Genomic DNA, 6,437 nt, shown 5'->3' on the forward strand with positions numbered 1-6,437 from the left:
TGGTTGATGTCCTTGATCTTTTTGGCCTTCCTGTGACATTGGGTGCTGTAGGTGTCCTGGAGGGTAGGTAGTTTGTCACCGGTGATGCGTTGGGCAGACCGCACCACCCTCTTGAGAGCGTTTACATTTGTGGGTGGTGCAGTTGCCGTACCAGGCGGTGATACAGCCCGACACAATGCTCTCAATTGTGCATCTGTAGAAGTTTGAGGTTTTTAGGTGCCAAGACCGATTTCTTCAGCCTCCTGAGGTTGAAGAGGCGCTGCTGTGCTCACCACACTGTCTGTATGGGTGGACCATTTCAAATTGTCAGTGATGGTATGCCGAGGAACTTGAGCTTCCACCTTCTCCACTGTGATCCCGTCTATGTGGATGGGGCTTGCTCCCTCTGCTGTTTCCGAAGTCCACAATCAACTCTTCTTTTTTTGGGGGGGGGGTATTTTCCCGGCACCACTCTCCCAGGGTCCTCACCTCATCCTGTAGGCTGTCTCGTCATTGTTGGTAATCAGGCCTACTACTGTTGTGTCGTCTGCAAACTTGATAATTGAGTTGGAGGCCGGCAGTGGCCACGCAGTCATGGTTGAACAGGGAGTACAGGAGGGCTGATAACGCACCCTTGTGGGGCCCTGTGTTGAGGATAAGCGAAGTAGAGGTGTTGTTCCTACCTTCACCACCTGGGGCGGCCCGTCAGGAAGTCAGGACCCAGTTGGCGGGGTGATGAGCTTGGAGCGCACTATGGTGTTGAATGCTGAGCTATAGTCAATGAACAGCATTCTTACATAGGTATTCCTCTTGTCCAGATGGGGCAGCGATTCCATCGTCTCGTGGATCATTGGGGGCCAGTAAGCAAATGTGAAGGGGTGTCAGAGTAGAGGTGATTGGTTCCTTAAATATCCTCTCAAGCACCTTTCAATGATGACAGAGGTGAATGTTATGGGGCAATAGTCATTTAGTTCAGTTACCTTTGTTCCTGCCCCCCAAGAAAAGCCAAATGGGGTGGACATCCTTGAAGCAAGTGGGGAAAGCAGACTGGGAAAGGGAAGATGGAAATATGTCCGTAACTACTCCCACGTCCAGCCTGGTTCTGCTGGAAGCCAGCTGGTTGCGTGACGTGCAGTCTGTAGGCCGCTTCCTGTGCACCCAATTTCCCATTTGTGTTCCAGCCACGGTTATCCTCCATGTGTTTTGTTCTCATTGGACCCCCTGTCTCTCTCTCTTGTGTGGTAGGAGCTTTGACCAACTGTGCCACCCATGGGCTGCCGAAACTGGCTCTGTGACGCACCAGAGGCCCTAAGTGTTTACTGCAACGTCGGCTATGAAGTCAGCCCCAGGACGGAAAGACATGCAAAGGTGAGACACACCTGGCCATCATCATCAGTTACAGTAGCCTTATGAAGAACAGTCCCGGCCTGAACCAGTGGCTGGCTGGCTGACTGGCTGACAGACATGCCCACTGCTCTCTCATCTGACTGTCCCGACTGTACACTGACTGATGATTCAACTCGCTGACTCACTGAACTGACTGACTGATTCACTCGCTGACTTCACTGGACTGATCTGACTGATTCACTCGCTGACTTCACTGACTGACTTGACTGATTCACTCGCTTGACTCCACTGAGCTGACTGACTGGATCACTCGCTGACTCACTGGACTGATCTGACTGGATCACGTCGCTGACTCACTGACGTGACTGACTATTCACTCGCTGACCTCACTCTGACTGATACTCGCTGATGAACTGTGCTATCACTCGCTGACTCACTGACTGATTCACTCGCTGACTGGCCTGGACTCAATGACTGCTTGATCATTCACTCACTGATTTCACTTGCTGACTGAATGATTCACTCGCTGACTCGCTGATCTGATTCACTCGCTGACTGATTCACTGCTGACCTCATGCTCGGGTTCGACTCTGACTATGGCATAAACGCAGGGGAGCATTTCTGGCGTTCAAAAACCTTCGGGCTGACTCACTGGCTGGAGCGATTCACTCGCTGAACTCACTGGCTGACTGTGCCCGCTGCCTCCTCAAGATTTCAACGAAATGCAGTGGTACAGGGACTGCAGTCAGACATGCGTCCAACAAACAGAGGGGCTCCTACACCTGCAGCTTGTGTGGGGCTACCACTGCAGCCAGACAACCGCTCCTGCAAGGCCAAGAAATGGTGAAGACACACACACAAGAGAGCATAGCAACCCACACACATGCACACCACTGCCTCCTGGGATAACATTAACATATTGTGCCAGATGTGAGGTCTACATGTGCTAACTTGCCAAAGAAGCAAAGCTAGACTTTTATTTCAAATATATCAAAATGAATAATTGCGGATTCAGTTAATTTTTTTCTCTTTGAGTTGTATTTGAAGTCTTTGTCATGCGTGTTATGGTGGGGAATCAGATTTGCATGGTGTGAAGTCTGTAAAACCGCTGTTACAAATTTAATTTACAGGGATGAGATATGTCAGCCGATGCAATGTAGTCTGTGACCTTTTCCCCTGTCTCTCTCTCTCTCCCTTCTCCTCTCTCTCCTCTCTATCCCTTCTCGCTTCTCTCTCTCTATCCTCCTCCTCTCTCTCTCCTCTTTCTCTCCCTTACTCCTCCTGCTCTTCTCTCCTATCCTTCTCCTCTCTCTCTCTTATCCCTTCTTCCTCTCTTCTCCTCCCTCCTCTCCCTTCTCCTCTCTCCTCCCTTCTCTCTCTCTCTCCTTCTCCTCTGCCCTCCCTTCTCCCTTCTCCTTCTCCTCTCTCTCCTTCTCCTCTCTCTCCCTTCGGTCCTCTCTCTCCTTCTCTCTCTCCTTCACTCTCTCTCTCTCCTGCTCCTCTCTCCCTTCTCCTCTCTTCTCCCTTCTCCTCTCTCTCCCTTCTCCTGCTCTCCTCGTCCGTCTCCCTTCTCCTCTCCGCTCCTCTCTCTCCCTTTTCCTTCTCTCTCTATCCCTTCTCCTTCTCTCTCTCCCTTCTCCTCTCTCTATCCCTTCTCCTCTCTCTCTTCTCTATCCCTTCTCCTCTTCTCTCTCCTCCTCTCTCTCTCTCTTCTCTCCCCTTCTCCTCTCTCTCCTCTATCCCTTCTCTCTCTTCTTCTATCCCTTCTCCTCTCTCTCTCTCCTCTCGTCTCTCTTCCCTCCTCGTCCTCCCTTCTGCCTGGTCCTCTCCCTCTCCTCCTCTCCCGTTTCCTCTCCTTCTCCTCTCCTCCTCGTCTCATCTCTCTCCTTCTCCTCTCCCTCTCTTTCCTCTTTCTCCTTCTCTCTCTCCCGTTCCTCTCTCTCGCGCCCTTCTCTCTCTCTCTCCTTCTCTGCCTCTCTCCCCTCTCTCTCTCTCCCTCTTCCTCCCTTCTCTCTCCTTTCTCACCTTCTCCCTGTCCTCTCTCCCTTCTCCATCTCTTCTCCGTCTCTCGTTCTCCTCTCTCCTTCTCTCCCTCCTTTTCTCCTCTGTCCCTTCTCCTCCCGCTCCCTTCTCTCTCCCTCTCTCAGGGATTCCTGTGGAGCAGCTGCCGGTGCTGCTGATCACAAACCTAAATGACATCCGCTGTACGTCTCTGAGCGGCATGCCGACCCGCCTCCCAGCCATAAGCACCAACCAGGTGAGCCTTTCTCTGGAAGAATTTTAGCAAGCTGTGGCCTGGCTGGTTTAGGCACACATACTGTATCGACAGTGACGGTATCCAGCCTAGTGCCCTTTSACACAGCCTCTCTTATCTCTCTCAACTGTCGTCCTCTCTGTTCAATAAGTCCCGTTTGTCTTACACCAATGACCCCGTTGGAAATAAGTGTTGTATAACGCTTTCATGTCTTCTGGGATTTGAAACTATTGCAAAGTGTCTTTTTGGTCTTTTGAAAAAGCGCTTTATAAAACCCAATGTATTATTCATCACCTGCTTATTTTGTCCAAAAATAGACCACTGCCATGGARTTCAACTACGCCCAGGAGACGGTTTGTTGGATCGACGTGGGCGACTCGCCCGCCAACACCCACCTGAAGTGTGCCTCCATCCCAGAGCTGAAGACGGTCACTAACATCAGGATCATTAACATCTCCCTCAGCCTCCACCGTGAGTAGAAGACACACACATAAACGTGCACACACACGCACAGCCTGTACCGTGTGTCGAGGAGCCTACCTACCGGTCCTTTTTTTACCTATTCCACCCTCCTGTATTTTCATTAGGACAGACACTCGTGAAGGTGAGAGAGGAAACCGATGAGACAGATGGGAGTGGAGAGGAAAGAGAGAGAGATATGAAGAGGAAAGAGAGAGATATGGAGAGGAAAGAGAGAGATATGGAGAGGAAAGAGAGAGAGATATGAAGAGGAAGGAGAGAAGAGAGGAAGAGATGATAGGAGAGGAGGAGATACGGAGAAGAGATGATTGAGAGAAAGGAAGGAGGAAGAGAGTATGGAGAGAAGATATGAGAGGAAAGAGAGAGATGATGAGTAGGGAAAAGAGAGAGATATGGAGAGGAAAGAGTGAAGAGAGAAGATGAGGAATGAGGGAAAAGAGAGATAGGATAAGAGGTATGGAGAGGAAAGAAATATGAGGAAAGAAGGTATGGAGAGGAAAGAGAGAGATATGGAGAGGGAAAGAGAGAGAGATATGAAGAGGGAAAGAGAGAGATTATGGAAGAGGAAAGAGAGAGATATGGAGAGGAAAGAGAGATATGGAGAGGAAAAGAGAGAGGAATAGGAGAGGAAAGAGAGAGATATGGAGGAGGAAAGAGAGAGATATGGAGAGGAAAGAGAGAAGATAGGAGAGGAAAGAGAGAGATTATGGAGAGGAAAAGAGAGAGTAGAGAAGGAAAGAGAGAGATTATAGAGAGGAAAGAGGAGAGATATAGAGAAGGAAGAGAGAGAAAGATATGAGAGGAGAATGGAGATTTGGAAAGAAGGACGGATAGGAGAGGAAAAGAGAAGAAGATATGGGAGAGGAAAGAGAGAGCTATGGAGAGGAAAGAGAGCAGCTATAAGAGATGGAAAGAGAGCTATAGAGAGGAAAGAGAGCTTATTAGGAGAGGAGAGAGAGAGCATAGAGAGGAAGAGAGATGAGTATAGAGAGGACGAAGAGAGCTATAGAGAGGAGAGAGAACGTTATAGGAGAGGAGAGGAGAGAGCTATAAGAGAGGAGAGAGAGAGAGCTATAGAGAGGAAAATATAATAGAGAGGAAGAGAGGAGAGATGTAGAGTGGAGAGAGGAAAGATGGGAGAGGAAAGATTAGAGATGGAGAGAGGAAAAGATGGAGAGAATGGAGGAGAGGAAAGAGGAGACTGTAGAGGATGGAAAAGATGGAGGAGAAGGTATAGAAGAACGATGGAGAAGATGAGAGGAGCTATGAGCAGAGGAAAGAGAGACTATGGAGAGGAGAAAGCAGAGAGAGGGAGCTATAGAGAGCGAAAGAGAGAGCTATGGAGAGAAAGGAAGGAGCTATTAGGAAGGAAGAGAGAGTATGGAGACGGAAAGAGAGAGCTCATGAGAGGAAAGGAGGAGCTATTGAGCAGAGGAAAGAGAGATATGGAGAGGAAAGAGAGGCTATAGAGAGGAGAGAGAGGCTTATAGAAGAGGAGAGAGAGAGCTATAGAGAGGAAAGAAGAGGAGGAGATGTAGAGATGGAAAGATGTAGAGATGGGAGAGGAAAGATGTAGAGATGGAGAGAGGAAAGAATGTAGAGATGGAGAAGAGGAGAGAATGTACGAGATGGGAAGATGGAGAGAGAAAGATGGAGAGAGGAAGAGAGAGAGAGGAAAGAAGAGAGATATGGAGGAAAGGAGAGCTTATAGAGGAGGAGAGAGAGAGAGCTATGTAGAGAGGAGAGAAGAGAGAGCTAAGAGAGGAGAGAGAGAGAGCCTATTAGGAGGAGAGAGAGAGAGCTATGAGAGAGGAGAGAGAGAGAAGCTATAGAGAGGAAGAGAGAGAGCTATAGAGAGGAGAGAGAGAGAGCTATAGAGAGGAAGAGAAAGAGAGAAGTATGAGAGGAAGAGAGAGAGAGGCTATAGGCGGAGCAGAGAAGAGTAGCTATAGAGAGGAGAGAGAGAGCTATGAGAGGAGAGAGAGAGAGGCTATAGAGAGGAGAGAGAGAGCTATAGAGAGGACAGAGAGAGAGAGAGCTATAGGAAGAGGGAGAAGAGAGAGAGCTATAGAGAGGAAGAAGAGAGCTAATAGGAGAGGAAGAGAGAGAGAGCTGATCAGAGAGGAGAGAGGAGAGCTATAGAGAGGAAAGAAGAGAGCTATAGAGAGGAGAGAGGAGAGCTATAGAGAGGAAGAGAGAAGCTAGAATAGAGAGGAGAGAGGAGAGCTATAGAGAGGAGAGTAGAGAGAGGCTATAGAGTAGGAAAGAGGAGCTATAGAGAGGAGAGACGAGAGAGCTATAGAGACGGAGAGAGAGAGCTATAGAGAGGAGAGAGAGAAGACTATAGAGAGGAAGAGAGGGAGAGAGCAAGGTGTAC

The sequence above is a fragment of the Salvelinus sp. IW2-2015 genome, linkage group LG17, assembly GCF_002910315.2.
Source record: "Salvelinus sp. IW2-2015 linkage group LG17, ASM291031v2, whole genome shotgun sequence".
Lineage (NCBI taxonomy): Eukaryota > Metazoa > Chordata > Actinopteri > Salmoniformes > Salmonidae > Salvelinus > Salvelinus sp. IW2-2015.